This window comes from Hypanus sabinus, chromosome 2 (assembly GCF_030144855.1).
Source record: "Hypanus sabinus isolate sHypSab1 chromosome 2, sHypSab1.hap1, whole genome shotgun sequence".
Classification (NCBI taxonomy): domain Eukaryota; kingdom Metazoa; phylum Chordata; class Chondrichthyes; order Myliobatiformes; family Dasyatidae; genus Hypanus; species Hypanus sabinus.
This window is the reverse complement of record NC_082707.1, coordinates 59726010-59743372: the sequence shown is the minus strand read 5'-3', so window position 1 is coordinate 59743372 and position 17363 is coordinate 59726010.

Here is a 17363-nt window from a genome sequence, read left to right as displayed (position 1 = left end):
CTACATTTCCATGTAGAAGTACAATTTTATTTCCCAAGCACTTGTTGACTCTGAGCAAAAATTCAATCAATGGCCAGAAGATCAAATAAATGTTTTAAGCAGCAGCCTTTTGGCAGCCAATGCACTTCAGTGTGAAGAAGCAAGTGCTCAAACTCTTCATCATTATCTTGGCATAACTGGTGAAATATTCTGGCTATTTAATGGATGAGCTTTAATGTTGTTGATAGCAGGCTTGAAAGAGATTTGCAAGAGGCATGCTTGAAAAAAGTCACTGGCTGAGGTTTTTGGCTGTGAGCTGTTGATGATGAATTACACCATGGATTGATTGCAAATGGACTTGGAATATCTTTTTTTCATAAATGCCACTAACCAGCAATGCAACCTGTCTGATGTGGTGCTCCATCTGTTTTCACATGAAATGATGTTCCTAACTGGAATACTTTTATCCTCTATTTACATTTTGAGCTCATTGTAGATTGATTCTCTGTTGACATTTGTTTTTAGCTTTTTAGAAAAACAAACCTCTTCATAAACTTTTCCATTTTTGATAAGCTATACATATGCCATTAGCAATGCCTCATTGTCTTGCACAGTTGGCTCATCCAGTTCTTTCCCAAATTCTGTTTTTGTAGCTCTGTGCTACAAAAGTTGATATTCAATGTCTTCACTCATTTCATCAATACAATGAGCTACAGTTTTATTGCTCAGAGAAATTGATTTTAAAATACGGGTATCCATTTTAAGAATAGTGGTGAGCACTTCTGATACAGCAGGTATTATTCATCTCTCACCAATTGTATGAGATTTTCTACACTATGCTATCATTCTGAAAATGTTATACGAATCAATGAGACCACTGTCAAGGTCATTTTTAGCTTACTTGGCAAATGACTCGAGAGTCCAACACATTTCAAATGCTTCTTTCATCTTCTGGAACTGAGTAGTGCCATAAGTAGCCTTTTCAGGATGTCTTTTGTGGTAGTGTTCCTGCAACCTTGATGGTTTCATGGCTTCATTAGACAGTTCAGTAAGGGACATGGGGCATCACTGTTCTAAAGGGAAAGGAATAAAACTGTACTCCAGGAATGCAACATTGTATTGATGCACTTTCTGTAGTTTCTGTTTCTTAGCAGGATTAGAATTCAAGGCTTCACTGCCTTCAGACTCAAAGAGATCATGCTGTACATATTTAACCATTATTAATGGGTCTGAATTAAAATAAAAAATGAACACAGATTGGGAATGCCCATCAGATGTTGACAATGGAAGCAAGTTGACACAGATGGAATGATGGTAGTGGCATGCAAAGGAACAGCGAGGTGAAGATGAAGACGATCACATTAGTGAAAATTACATTGATAAAGAGTCAGATTGGAATCTGAATGTGGACAGGATAGAGATGATGTTCAGCAAGCTACCTTTGTACTATTCTGGTTAACATGATTGACCAATTATGTAAGGTTCTATAATTATAGTGCTCATAGTTAAGGTGCTGCTTACTGTTGCTACTACCCCCACCCCCAACCAATTATAATGTCCCTTAATGCATCCTATTTCCTGTAACACCCCCTTTGGACACCTAACTGCCCCCTTGGAGGGTGGTACCGCTATTATTAGGATTCACTGCCTTACACTGTTGTGGTGCGATGATAGTTTGACACGTGAAACCCTAACTCCATGCTATGGAAATCATTGTGACTTGGGGTGCCATTATCACAGTTTATAGGTTGAGCATATGGAGTGTGGAACTCAAGAGCACCCCAAAGCTCAAGGTGATACTTGAAATATGTTCAATGCAGGAATTCAGAATGCAGCAAGTACCTTCAGCAGCTCAAAATCCTAGCAAACTTCTCTTCGTGAGTTGCCTGTTACTTATTCCTCAAGGAGATGCGGTTGAATCCCTCAATTCTTGTCTACAGAGCATCCCAAATGTCATGGTGGATGCAAACAGTTACTGCTGCTTGGAATGATCTAATGGCTGAGAAGTCTACAATTCTGTTAACATTCATCTCAGCTCCGAAAGTTGTCCAGTGCATAGGTGGACTCTGCCAGGACATCTCCTGACCAGAACCCTTTTACTTCCTTCTCTTTTGATCTTCTGGCAAGTTGCCCTTACTGTGGGAAATGCAACAATTTCAGGAACTTTGCCTCTTAAAGCAGCAATTTTCAAATGGTTCAATATAATATCAGAGAATGGTCTATGAAACAGAAAGAAAGCACAGAGAATGAATGACAGAAATGTTAGAACCCCAAAGCCTGCCTCCCCCATCACACTCAAGCAACAGCAAAAACATCAAGCCTTTCCCTCCCCCTCCTCCTACTTGCTCCAGCAAAATCTCAGATTCCCCCACCACCCACCCTGCAAGGAATAGTGAAGTCCCCACAGACACAATAAGTCCATCAAAAAAGCTAATGTCCAAGCCAACGCTTTGACATCTTCATTTCTCCTTGGAGTGACGGAGGATGAGAGGTGACCTGATAGAGGAGTATAAAATTTTGAGAGGCATTGATTGTGTGGATAGTCAGAGGCTTTTTCCCAGGACTGAAATGGTTGTCACAAGAGGACACAGGTTTAAGGTGCTGGGGAGTAGGTACAGAGGAGATGTCAGGGGTAAGTTTTTTACTCAGAGAGTGGTGAGTGCGTGGAATGGGCTGCTGGCAATGATGGTGGAGGCGGATACGATAGGGTCTTTTAAGAGGCTTTTGGATCTTAGAAAAATAGAGGGTTATAGGTAAGCCTAGTAATTTCTAAGGTAGGGACATGTTGGGCACAACTTTGTGGGCCGAAGGGCCTGTAATACGCTGTAGGTTTTCTATGTTTCTATCTCAGACAGGTTCTCTCTCACTAATGAAGGAGTGATATAAGAATATATAATAATATAAGAATAATATAAGAAGCTCATATTGCTTCTGCAGCAAACGTGAGTGGGAGACAAGCCTTTTCTTGTTTCAATGTTACAATCTGCCATGTTGCTTGTCTGAGTCCTCCATCCCGAGGACCGGCAGAATCTCACTCACCATCTAAAAGGTGCGTGAGATTAATCAAGTGCAGTGGTCTACCAACAGCATCGCACACCGCTCACTGTCTCAATGTTTCAAATCTCCCAGGATGCTTCAATCGGTGACATCGGCGAGGAATCGGTTCGTTCACGGGGCTGTACCTGGAGGAACGTGTTTTCCAAGCTACACATGGAGATATTGAAACACTAGGCTGAGAATGAGAACCCACCACCTGTGGACAACCATAGTTTGAGCTGCCAGCGTAGGCCATGGACTCTGACAGGACCCCAGCCACCTTGACAAGAAAAGAAAGCTGAGAAATAAATAGAGGAAGTTGTTTCACTGATGAACGGAAAGAAGTTGCCTTTCTTCTGTTGGTCTGCAACAACCTCTGGTGCCGTCTTACCTAGCAATCTATAACAAGCAAGTTGGCTTAACATTCACCCAACTTTTCTCACACCTTCTAGCTTCAATCCCTTGTTGTCTCCAACTATCTGACTACCATGCAACTCATTTCCCAGTGTGATATGAGGTTATTTGAAATAAAACTGAAGGAGAATGTGTCTATGTGGTTACAACCCATTTTTATGCGCTCCACACAGTACTCCTCTTGTGAATCTGTTTCACTTATGGTCCTTCAGTTCACCATTTCACAGAGAATGACGTCTGTGGTATGTGCATCTGCTCATTTTACTCATGGAAGTGACCAAAATTTTCTTTACATGTAATGTATGCTGGTCACATTTTCTGAATGTGTTTGTGCTACAGATCTAATGTGTTACACCTAAAACATGCTACACAATTACACCTTCCTCAAAACAGACGAATTTGATGACTACTTCAAAAGTAGGCAACCTGAGGTACATGTCTAGAAGGCACTCCTCTTCAATTTTGCTGAAATGATATAGCTATAGCCATGGCAGAATTATCAGTCAGGTATTCTTTACCAAGGTACTCAGATTGCATTTGCTGCAATTTCTCGGGCAAACTGAACTTGTAATGGCAAGTTACTTAAAAGCTTGAAAATATGCCCAGCATGTATCCAACGGCTATCAGATTCTTGAAGCAATCTCTTATATGAAAAGATGGACTGACAATCTGCACTTCATCCTTAACCTGCACTGCACTTTTTCTTTTTGTTTTACCTTATTCTAGCTCAATACACTGTGGAGCCATTTTATTTGTATAAATAAGCAAGAAAAGCTTTTCACTGTATTTTAGTACATGTGACAACAATAATAAACCAACATAACAACCAAATGTTCACAGCTACCTAAAGATTTATAAGTCTCTTTTCTCCCTCCAGCCATAGGCATTCATTATATACATTTTTACATTGGTTATCGCAAGCTTACCATCAGTGACAAGAATCTCAGGCAACCATGCCACCAGTCCATATTTATTTCAAATGTTTCGTAGGAATTTTTCAGCAAATGTTGTGTGGACCAATTGTCCATCTGAAGTTTGCATATAAATGCTTCCTGCACCTATTTTCAGACGTATTATTTATGTTTCCATGATGTTGGTTCCCATATGTGGCACTGTAATGATGATACAATAGAAATAATATATAACTATGAACAAAGAGTTATCTAAAAACAACAGAAATAATGTTGAGGCTTTTGGCACTCATTGTTATCAAAGAGGCACGATTTCTGGCAACCATGTACACACAGATAAATATTATAATTGAGAATTTATATTTTCAATGTTCCTATTCCTTTAGTAATTTCACTTTCTCGTTACTGAGTGAGTTGCATGGAATGACATGAAATTATGTACTTAATTGACGGATTTACTCTAAACTTGGAAGAAAATCTTACAATTAGTTCAAGATAGATTATCATTTTTAGCAATGTGACAATCACTGTCAAACAATTGTTCTGGAGCTAGAAAAGTAAGCATGGAGTGGGAGTGCCGTGCTTTCAAATGAGAATTGTTGCTTGTTCTGCTTGTTTCCTTTTCGTTCAGTTTGATCTTTATTTCTTGTTGTCTTCTTTTCTCTGGAACAGTTGGCATCGAAATAGTTGATCTAATTTGTATATGCTAGTTCAAAGCCCTCATTTCTGAGTAAGTGTTCTGCATTGTTTGGCTCAGATAGAAGGAAATTGCTTTTCCTGTCCAAACATTTCCCAGCAGAACAATTCTTAACATCTGTGGATTTTAGCGAAAGGGATCTATATAAAGGAAGAGGTATGTGTACAATAAGTAGCACTAGTTTGCTTCTATTGCTTCCGACCAGATCAAACACATCAGTCTTTGATATACAACCTGGATTAGCTCTCTAAAAATGATCTTGATTTTTTTTGGGTGTCATCGAAATACTGACTTTGTCGTTGTTGTTTTTGTTTTAGATGCTTTAGTTTCAGAGGGATATGGACCAAATACAGGGAAATCTGACTAGTTCAGGAAGTAACCTTGGTCAGCAGTCCAGATGAAGAACCTCGGCCCGAAACATAGACTCTCTATTCATTTCCATAGATACTACCTGTCCTGCTGAGTTCCTTCAGCATTTGGTGTGTTGTACTTGGCGTGGACAAGTTGGGTTAAAAGATCAGTCTTACAATGTATAACTCGCTGACACTTATACTAAGCTAGAAATTAAAGCCTGTTATTTGCTCGTGTCAGAAGTATCTTATTCCCATAGCCATCTCCCTAATTTAAGAAAACCATGAAAAGAACATAAATAATTGAAAGCATGAAAATGAAATAATATATTTTTAATGTGACTTTCCTTCCACTCTGCCTCTGTCCTTTGCTCTGCGAACTCATAGAAATCCATGGGATCTCAGATCAAGCCTGTCAAAGGAATCACGTGGTGAAATTATTTATTTTCACCAGCTGGGCAATCTGAATTCTATTGAATTCAGTAAGTCTGGGACTTCTACAATTGAGAATACACATGTAAATGTCCTGAATCTATTGTCATTTAAATAGCCAAATGCCTTTGTTCCCATTTCAAAGCTTCGGTTCGCTCACTCTGTCAATCTGTCTTTTTGAATTTGGAAGCATAAACTTAGGGGCCCATGTTTTATGAAGTTAAGACCATAGACCGTAGACCCTACTGCCAATCCTTTGCCACCCATCCATGTAAAAGTATTGGATTTAATAGGTAAAAACTCCTAGACACTGAATTGTTATATTTAAAATAAAATCTGAAAGTGCTTAGCAACATTTTGCTTTATTTTCTACTACATGGTTTATAATGCTGTTTTAGGAGCTAAACAGAGTTGTGTATAGTGCTGAGGACTGTATGGAAGGGATAAAAACTGTGATATCAACAGCTGTGTAATGAGACCATTATAACAACTGACTACATATCTGACAGATTATGACAAATTGTCAATATTACAGCACTTAGAGCACATCAGTGGAGTCTGAGAAAGTATTTGGATCAGCGTTTCAGTTTTTAGTATAGATTTAGTGGAACAGTTTGCTTTCACAGACAGTAGTAGTTTGACAAGATACATGAGCCAAATATTTTCCAACCTGCAGTCAGCACTCTTTCCGACAAAAAAAACTCCAGCTCTGTTATATTACACTGAAAAAGGCCAAAGTCAAAGTCACAAATGGTTTGTCTGATGGAAAACATGAGATCATGACTATGCTACACTGTAACCTCTTCATCCCTTGAAACCACTCAACAAATGTTGGCACAATTATTCAGAATCAGAATCAGGTTTATTATCACCGGCATGTGACGTGAAATTTGTTAACTTAGCAGCAGCAGTTCAATGCAATACATAATCTGGCAGAGCGAGAAAAATAAATAAATAAAATAAAACATAATAATAAATAGACATGTAAATCAATCGTGTTTATTGAATAGATTATTTTAAAATATGCAAAATCAGAAATGCTATATACTCAAAAGTTAAGGTAGTGTCCAAAGCTTCAAAGTCCATTCAGGAATCAGATGGCAGAGGGAAGAATCTGTTCCTGAATCACTGAGTGTGTGCTTTCAAGCTTCTGTATCTCCTACCTGATGGTAACAGTGAGAAAAGGGCATGCTCTGGGTGCTGGAGGTCCTTAATAATGGACGCTGCCTTTCTGAGAAACCACTCCCTAAAGATGTCCTGAGTACTTTGCAGGCTAGTACCCAAGATGGAGCTGACTAGATTTATAGCCTTCTACAGCTTCTTTCAGTCCTGTGCAGTAGCCCCTCCATAGCAGACAGTGTTGCATCCTGTCAAAATGTTCTCCATGCTACAACTATAGAAGTTTTTGAGTGTATTTGTTGACATGCCAAATTGCTTCAAACTCCTAATAAAGTATAGCTGCTGCAATGCCTTCCTTATGACTACATCAATGTGTTGGGACCAGGTTAGATCCTCAGAGATCTTGACACCCAGGAACTTGAAGCTGCTCACTGTCACCACTTCCGATCCCTCTATGAGGATTGGTATGTGTTCCTTCATCTTACCCTTCCTGGAGTCCACAATCGGCTCTTTCGTCTTACGGATGATGAGTGCTAGGTTGTTGCTGTGGCACCATTCCACCAGTTGGTATATCTCACTCCTGTATGCCCTCTTGTCGCCACCTGAGATTCTACCAACAATGGTGGTATCGTCAGCAAATTTGTAGATGATTAGTTTTGACTTGATCATGGATAAAGATAGATCTGTTCCTCGGGTTGAAGTTCTAAACTGGAAAAAGGCCAAATTTGAAGAAGTGAGAAAGGATCTAAAAAGCATAGATTGGGACAGGTTGTTCTCTAACAAGGATGTGATTGATAAGAGGGAGCCCTTCAAAGGAGAAATTTTGAGAGTGCAGAGTTTGTATTTTCCTGTCAGGGTTAAAGGCAAAACGAATAAGAATAAGGAAGCTTGGATCTCTAGGGATATTGAAACTCTGATAAAGAAGAAGAGAGAGATATATAACATGTATAGGCAACAGGGAGGAAATAAGATGCTTGAGGAGTATAAAAAGAGTAAGAAAATACTTAAGAAAGAAATCAGGAGGGCTTAAAGAAGACATGAGGTTGCTTTGGCAGTCAGGGTGAAGGATAATCCTAAAGCATCTACAGGTATGTTAAGAGCAAAAGGATAGTAAGGGATAAAACTGGTCCTCTTGAGGATCAGAGTGGTCGGCTATGTATGGAACCAAAAGAAATGGGGGAGATATTAAATGTTTTTTTTGCATCTGTATTTACTAAGGAAACTGGAATGGAGTCTATGGAAACAAACAAACAAGTAGGGAGGTCATGGAACTTATACAGATTAAAGAGGAGGAGGTGTTTGCTGTCTTGAGGCAAATCAGAGTAGATAAATCCCCAGGACCTGACAGCGTATTTCCTCAGACCTTAAAGGAGACTAGTGTTGAAATTGCAGGGGCCTTGGCAGAAATATTTAAAATGTCGATATCCATGGGTCAGGGGCCAGAGGATTGGAGGATAGCTCATGTAGTTCTGTTGTTTAAAAAAGGCTCAAAAAGTAAGCCGGGAAATTATAGGCCAGTAAGTTTGACATCGATAGTAGGTAAATTATTGGAAGGAATACTAAGAGATAGGATCTACAAGTATTTGGACAGACAGGGACTTATTAGAAACAGTCAGCATGGCTTTGTGCGTGGTAGGTCACGTTTAACCAATCTATTAGAGCTTTTTGAGGAAGTTACCAAGAAAGTGGATGAAGGGAAGGCAGTGGATGTTGTAAACATGGACTTCAGTAAGGCCTTTGACAAGGTCCTGAATGGGAGGTTATTAGGAAGATTCAGTTGCTAGGTATACATGGTGAGGTAGTAAATTGGATTAGACATTGGCTCAATGGAAGAAGCCAGAGAGTGGTAGTGGAGGATTGTTACTCTGAGTGGAGGCCTGTGACTCATGGTGTGCCACAGGGATCGGTGCTGGGTCCATTGTTATTTGTCATCTATATCAATGATCTGGATGAAAATGTGCCAAATTGGATCAGCAAATTTACTGATGATACAAAGATTGGAGGTGTAGCAGACAGTGAGGAAGGTTTTCAAAGTTTGCAGAGGGATTTGGACCAGTCGGAGGAATGGGCAGAAAAATGGCAGATGATGTTTAATGTGGACAAGTGTGAGGTATTGCACTTCAGAAGGTTAAACCAAGGTAGAACATAAAAGGTAAATGGTAGGACACTGAGGAGTGCAGTAGAACAGAGGGATCTGGGTGTACAGATACATAATTCCCTAAAAGTGGTGTCACAAGTAGATAGGGTTGTAAAGAGAGCTTTTGGTACATTGGCCTTTATAAATCAAAGTATTGAGTATGAGTTGGAATGTAATGGTGAGGTTGTATAAGGCATTGGTGAGACTGAATTTAGAGTATTGTGTACAATTTTGGTCACCTAATTACAGGAAGGATATTAATAAGGTTGAAAGAATGCAGAGAAGGTTTACAAGGATGTTGCCAGGACTTGAGAAACTGAATTACAGAGAAAGGTCGAGTAGGTTAGGACTTTATTCCCTGGAGTGTAGGAGTATGACGGGTGATTTGATATAGGTGTATCAAATTATGATGGGTATAGATAGAGTGAATGCAAGCAGGCTTTTTCCACTGAGGCCAGGGGAGAAAAAAAAACAGAGGTTATGGGTTAAGGGTGAAGGAGGAAAAGTTTAAAGGGAACATGGGGGGGGGGGGTCTTCATGCAGAGAGCAGTGGGAGTGTGGAATGAGCTGCCAGATGAAGGAGTAAATGCGGGCTCACTTTTGACATTTAAAAAAAAACTTGGACAGATATATGGATGAGAGGGGTTTGGAGGAATATGGGCCAGGTGCAGGTCAGTGGGACTAGGCAGAGAAATGGTTTGGCACAGCCAAGAAAGGCCTGAAGGCCTGTTTCTGTGCTGTAATGTTCTATGGTTCTATGCTTTTATGATATTTGTGCTATGCCTAGCCACACAGTCATGTCTATAAAGAGAGTAGAGCAGTGGGCTAAGCACACACCCCTGAGGTGTGCCAGTATTGATCGTCAGCGAAGAGGATATGTTATCACCAATCTGCACAGTCTCTGGTCTTCTGGTTAGGAAGTCGAGGATCCTGTTTATAGAGTCTCTTCCAACACCTCCCTTCTATAGTTCAGATGAGTGGGATTGTCCTTGCTGGCTCCGTGCTTAGCTCCTGAAACCAAAGAATCTCCTGCAATTATTTTACTTCCTGTACCTGATCATCATCCTCAGACTTCTCCCACACCTCCTTGGCCACCAGCTATTTCTCACCTGTAACTTGCCTTTGCCAAAATGAAAAGTATGATTCTGGGTTGCGCAGCCACTAACATTTTCCACATCACTGCCGGCTATCTTTGTCACAGCACCGCACTGCAGAACTATTACAAAATGGAATGTAATTTCTTCCAGTTAAACAGTCAGAGGGTCATGTTGCCTTCAGTTGTTATCACAAAAGTAGCTCCTTTCTGGGCACAGTTTCAGACTGAACAAAGCTGTACAAATTTCAACTAATCATTTGTCATAAGTAGGGATTTTGATCCAGTATTGCATGTTTCTATCTCAATGCCTCTGCCTCAGCTCAAGTCCTAATGAAAATCTCATTAATAATTTAATACATCCGGCCCAAATATTGAAATGATCACATGACTGGTTTCCTGTTTTTCCTAGTTTGTTTACTTGCTTTCAGTTGCCCATACCTAGCTGGAGCAACTACCGTTCACAAATTAATCCTGTTCTCACTGAACTTCATTTTTGGCTCTAAGTTTTACTTTCTTGATTCACTGAAGGATCTTAAACTCTCAACCTCTGCAGTCCTCCAGCATCATCCATTTAACCCTTGATGGCAAATTTACAGTGGCCTGGGCCCCAAATCTGGAATTCTATTCCCAAAATCACTTTACTCAACCTACTTTAAATTTTCATTAAGACACACTGCTTTCTCCAAACACTTAACCAGCTCTTCTGGTATCTCCTTATTTGCCTCTATTTCAGTGTCTTCTGTGCAGCACAATAGGATACTTTCGTAGTTTTAGCAGACTCTACAATGTCCATCTCTTGAGCATCACCAGGTTCCCTCACCCTAACCTTCAGAGTCCAAGCTACCCCCCTAAGCTCTGAATTTTCTCTCACTATAACTCACTTTCCTCCTTGACTGCTTAGTGAAGTGGACATTAGGACCTGGCGGTGCAGCTCTGAATCCGCTATGTTTCTGTTCACGAAAATAATCACGATCATGATTGAAAATAAGGTGGAAGTAATAAAGCAATTGGAAAGAGGTGAAATGCCATCAGTCATGGAAAAACATTAGGCAACATTCGGTCAACGATCGGAACAATTTTAATGGAGTATGTGAAAGGCCCTGCCCCGATGAAAGCTACAATTATTACTAAGCAACACAGTGGTTTAATTATTGAAATACGTATGTTTCTTAAGTATTTTATATGCAGAAAAAGGTAAAATATGTGCTATATACTAAGAAAAACGTTTGACTAACTGACGCTAAATAATACTGGATATATCTGTTCCGACTTCAAATCCTACTTAAAGACGGACTCAGGAATGGAACTCATTCATAACCCGGGGACTGTCTGTACTTTTAAGACATTTCTAGATTATTTATAATAACTTATACAATGTAAATATTATGTAAATAGTTGTTATATTGTATTGTTTAGGGAATAATGACAAGAAAAAATAGTCCATACATGCTCAAACAGCAATTGCTGGAGAGAGAACTTCCGGGTTTTCCCGATCCATGGTTGATTGATCTGTGCATGCGGAATCCGCGGTTAAGGAAGGCCAACTGTATAATGCCAAATGAAACAATGTTCCTCTGGACCAAGGGGCACAGCACAGTGCATACAACCCATACACACAACACATAAAATAAAATTACTCCAAATAAATTAACGAATAATGTGTATTGACAACACAAATTGAAAAAACAGTGTAACACTCTAGTGATTCATAAGTGATGGGGCCTGGGTTGTGGCAGGGAGATCAGTAGTCTTACAGACTGGGGGAAGAAGCAATCTTCCATCCTAACAGTTCATGTCCTAATGCTATGGTATCTCCTGCTTGATGGTAGGGGATCAAAGAGATGGTTAGATGAATGGGACAGATCAGTGATAATGCTAAGGGCCCTGCATATACAACGCTCCTGATAAATAACTTTTATTGGTGGAAGAGAGACACAGATGGTCCTCTCAGCAGTCCATATAATGCTTTATAGTATTGATAAAACAGTCATATTAACAACGATGTCCTGCCGAAGGGTCTCGGTCTGAAACGTCGACTGTACTTTTTTTGCATAATTGCTCCTTGGCCTGCTGAGTTACTCCAGCATTTTGTATGTGTTGTTCGGATTTCCAGCATCTGCCGATTTTCTCTTGGTTCTGAAACTAAACCTCTGTCCTCCTTGACACAACAGTTACTGCAGATGCAGGAAATCCAGAGCAATACACACAATATGCAGGAGGAGCTCAGCAGGTCAGACAGCATCTATGGATGGACTCCTGTCATATATTTTAACCTAACTGTAGGTTAAAATGTGAGTTTTGAGGGCAGTTTTATTATTTGTCAAATAAAGTCACCATAGTTATGGTCTGTTTTCCTTAATTTCACTTGAGAATTAAACTTGGAATTTAGATAATACGATGCAATAACACACCACCACATTTAGTCTCAAAATTTAAGCAGATTTTTATGTTCAATATTGAAAGGGACCATTTGCTGATACTCTAGAAATTACAGTTCAAAGGGGGAATTCACCACAATTAATAGGGCTGGCACTGTTGGAGCCACAGATGGAGATGGTTGTCCTCAGTGCAGAAACATGAAACTCGAGACTGACACTGTTCAATAATACATTCAATAACCTCTTCTGATGAAGGGTCTCTCTCCTGATACATTAACTATTTATCTCTTTTTAAGGACAGTAACTCACCTGCTTAGATCTCCCAGCATTTTCTGTTTTTATTTTCTATTTCATATATCTCCATAGTTCATCATTTGCAACCTTTTCCCTCATCATGATCTACAAAATTTAGAATTATCATTGGCCACTTAGAGCAATCAAGGCAAAGAAGTGTATTTAAAAAGCAAGCACCAGGAAATCTGCAGATGCTGGAAATTCAAGCAACACACACAAAATGCTGGTGGAACACAGCAGGCCAGGCAGCATCTATAGGAAGAAGCACTGTCGACATTTCGGGCCGAGACCCTTAGTCAGGACTAACTGAAAGAAAAGATAGCAAGAGATTCGGAGTAAAGAAGTGTATTAGCTTCCAAGCAATTGGTAGCTTCCATATTTCAAAAGAAGGCATATCATTGGCCAACCATGGTTTATATATAGAAACAAAGGATTTTTTAATTGCACCCATCTAGAACATTAACTTTGGCACCAAACACACACAATGCAGTTTTCTGGTACCTATTCAGATATTAATTGATTGTACTATTCTGCATAGACACAAAATATCAGAAATACTATTTTGGACATAAATGTAAAAGGCCTTTACTCTGATATGAAGACAATATCCAGATGTCATTCATTTGGCCAGGCAAACCATGGTTGATACAAACTTTTTCAAGCAAGTAACAGATGCAATTGAAAAATCAAGCAAAACTATTTCAGGCCAACTGCTCTTCCTGGAAGATGTCCCACAAAACTGAACAATATAACTTTATTTTTATCTGGTGAGGTGAAAATTCAAGTTCAAGATTGTTTAATGTCATTTCTAATACACAAGTGTAAAAGAGAATGAAGTAGTTGTCACTTGGTATCTGATGCAGCACAAAAGCACAATAAGATAAAGAACACAATAATAAAAGAAATAATAAATATACGTTCCTAAGATAGGTTGTATTAGTAAATGATTATATGTACATAAAGTGATGCTAGGCACAGCAGTGTCTGTACTTAAGGTACTGCCAACTGCTCCTCTGGAAGTTGTCCCACAAAGCTGAACAATTATTTTTATTTTTATCTGGGGAGGTCAACGTACTGAGCTCTAATTTTACCAGACAGGTGAGTTTTCGAAAAGAAATCTTTGCTCCACAACAAATCTAAAATAACAAACTTCCTAGAAACACACACAAAATGCTGGTGGAACACAGCAGGCCAGGCAGCATCTATAGGGAGACGCACTGTCGACGTTTCGGGCCGAGACCCTTCATCAGAACTAACTGAAAGAAAAGATAGTAAAAGTTAGTCCTCTCAACTCTTTCAAGGGTTTGTTGCCCTACACTAAAGAAAACAGGCTCAAGTTTCTTTATTCCCAGTGCACCTACATTTTTGATCTTAATGTGTAACACCAGCCTATTTTCAAAAATGGAGACCTAGTTATTCCATACCTAAACTATATTTCAATTTTCATATCTTGTAATCTTATTTTACACCTTGTGATTTGCTAATTTAATCCATTGATGCATTTGTTGTGTGTAATATTGAATAAAATTATTTTAAGATTATCATTTCCTTTATGCTTGACTCTATTGTTTGAACATTTATCTGCATGCATCAATGTCTGCATTGGTGATGATTCCCAAAGATGTTCATTACTAAATATTTTGCATGAAAGTTATGTCTGCTGTATCAGTGAATTAGAAGACTGGAATGGGGAAGTACAATTATTTGCTACTAGATTCTGTGGACAATGATGATAAGAATGATGATGACAACAACAAAAATCAAAAAAGTCTTTGTGTAGTGCAAGGTTATGTTAGAAGGGTACAGCAATCTGTTTGACAAAACAACCGGATCAAACCTGTGCCACAACTCTGTTCAGATGCTGGCATTGATGGTCTCAGATGGTCAAAATCAGACTCAGTCGGCCAGTGCAGTGGATGGAGCAATGATTAGAGGTATTGATGAAGGATCAGTGGGATTTCTTTTGAAAGCCCAGATTTGGTGCATTTTGAAGGGGGAGGGAAGGAAAACTTAGTCCAATAGCAAAGGATAGTGATGTTAGGATAGGCTGCTATGTATGTCAGTGGTGATTTTTGTGCATGAGAAAGAGGGGAGGAACTCGAGATGTCTGAACTCAGTGTGTATGTAATGACAGTCTAGTAATGATGCATGATTGGAGAGAAGAAACCATTTGAGCCTTACTTGGATGATCAGAGTACGGTTTGGTCAGAGCATCGTAGTGATAAATTAAATGATGGGCATTAGGTCAGACTATAGTGAAGATGTGCATTGAGATAAGGGTGATCAAAGCCAAGGGGTGATATATATTAGGACAGGAGTGAAATCAGAACTCTGTAGTGATGGATATTGGGATACTGGTTTGACTGGAACCTTGAAATAATGGATATTGGAATGAGAGAGCAATTGGAGCCTTATGATGAGGAGTACCAGGATAGGGTTATGATCAGAAAATGGTGGTTATGTGCATGAAGGGTTGAAGCATGTGGAGCAATCAATAATCGGTGAAGGTTGATGTTTGAAGGGGAAGAGTTTTGGGAGCTGAGTACTTGGAGTATGCATGGTGATGGTTAGAGAGTTTGGGTAGGTGGAGGTGTTTATGGGAGAGCCCAATAGCGAAAAATTAATGAATCAAATAAATATGACTGAGTATGGAATAGTGGCTTGGGCTAGGGAATACTTACTGAATTATTTAAAGTATATTATCTTTAACTTTCTTTTGTTTCTTACCTTTATTTCTAAAAAGTATGAATTACTGCAATGGCATATAAATCTGACAATAGAGATGAACTATCTATTATGTATCCTAATCAATGCATGCTTCTGTTTATATCCACAGAAACAAATGATTGGACAATAAGCTGATTACCTACATCCATCTGAGTAAAGTTTCTCTTAATTTATACTTTTTTTGGCGGAGGTATATTGTACTTTCCAAGTGTTTATGGAGTGCTTGTCAAAGAGTTATTAGCTTTCCCTAATCATGGTTCAAATTGACTTTCAACTTGACATCAAATTTAAGTTGGTCCTCTTCTCCATCATTTACCAGCTGCTGACTGTGCTACACAAACACAGCCCCACAAATGTAAATACAATGTAAATGTAAATACAAATGTAAACACACAAATGTAAATAAAATAACATTTTATTTATGCTATCAGTATCTCCTCTCTTTCAGTTCTATTTGCTGAGGTTGGAAAACATCTGACAACACAAAATTTTGTTCATAGCTCTTTTTGAAGAACCATTCTAATCTTCTGCTCTGCTCCCTGTCATGCTCCTTTTAATCTCCATCTTCACTGCTACTAATTTCTCCACCTTGACTTTGTAGTACTCCTCTTCGTTCATTTATTCTTTTGTTATGTACACTGCACTCTCTTTTCCCTGTTTATTTTCTTTCTTCTTTCTTCAAGTCTGGCTCCATCTCGATCAATATTTTGAAACTGACAAATGTTCTATCAAATCTCAAATGGTGATGCTCCATAAGATAATATTAGATGATGGCTATCTTCTCTAGCTATGGTTATCCAACAATTTCAATCTCAGGTCCACCTCCAAATCCATTGATTGTTATCTCCATTTTTCAGCAGAATGTCAACATCCTTAGCCTCCAGTTAACTATTCAGTGAAGCCTCTTAAATCCATTTTTTTTGTAAGCCTAATATAAAAAACACCTTCTCCATGACATTAGCTGTACTTTTGATATGTTACTCATTATTTTCACATAACTGTTACAGGTTTCCACAAGGTAGAAGCATGGAAGATATTGCCCTTGGTTTGAGGCATTTAGCGGTGAGATGAGAAATGCCTATAAGATGATGATGAAGGTTTTCCCCAGAGACTGTCATCAAGTTCATTGAAAACGGAAGTCAATAGTTTTTTTGACAAAGGGATGTGGGTACAATGCAGGAGCTGAGATAGAAGATCAGTCATATCTTTATAAATTGTGAAGCTGGTCTAAGGATTGGATAGCTTACTCTTGCGCTCTACATAACGTCAGAGAGAACAATTTTATTAACTTATTTCAAAATTATATGCAAACAGTAAATCATTCATAGCACAAGGACAGATCATAACATGGATTTCTATAACTTATTTCAACTACCTTATAATTCATTCAAAATTGGTTATACTTACTTACTCCTTCACTTATTTGTCCTAATAAATATATCAATTCACATTTTAAGCTACAATTTAATTCTGAGAAAATTAAATGAGGAACATTTTATGCATACTTAAAATAGTACATGATAATAAAATCAGAAATAGGAATTCTGTGGATTTTATAGCAAACAAATCTAGGATCTCCAAATTTAAAGACATTTGAAAATATTTTTAACTATATTAGATTTAAAATAAATTTTTGTCACTAGAAAAATGTATTAGCATTGGAAAGAATATTTGCTGGTTACCTAAGGAACAGGTCATGCAAAGATATAAAGCTGAAATGTGTTGTTTCAAAATCTTTGGAACAGACTCCTACTGAGATCAGTCTCCTGGTATAATTTTCTACAAATGTGTAT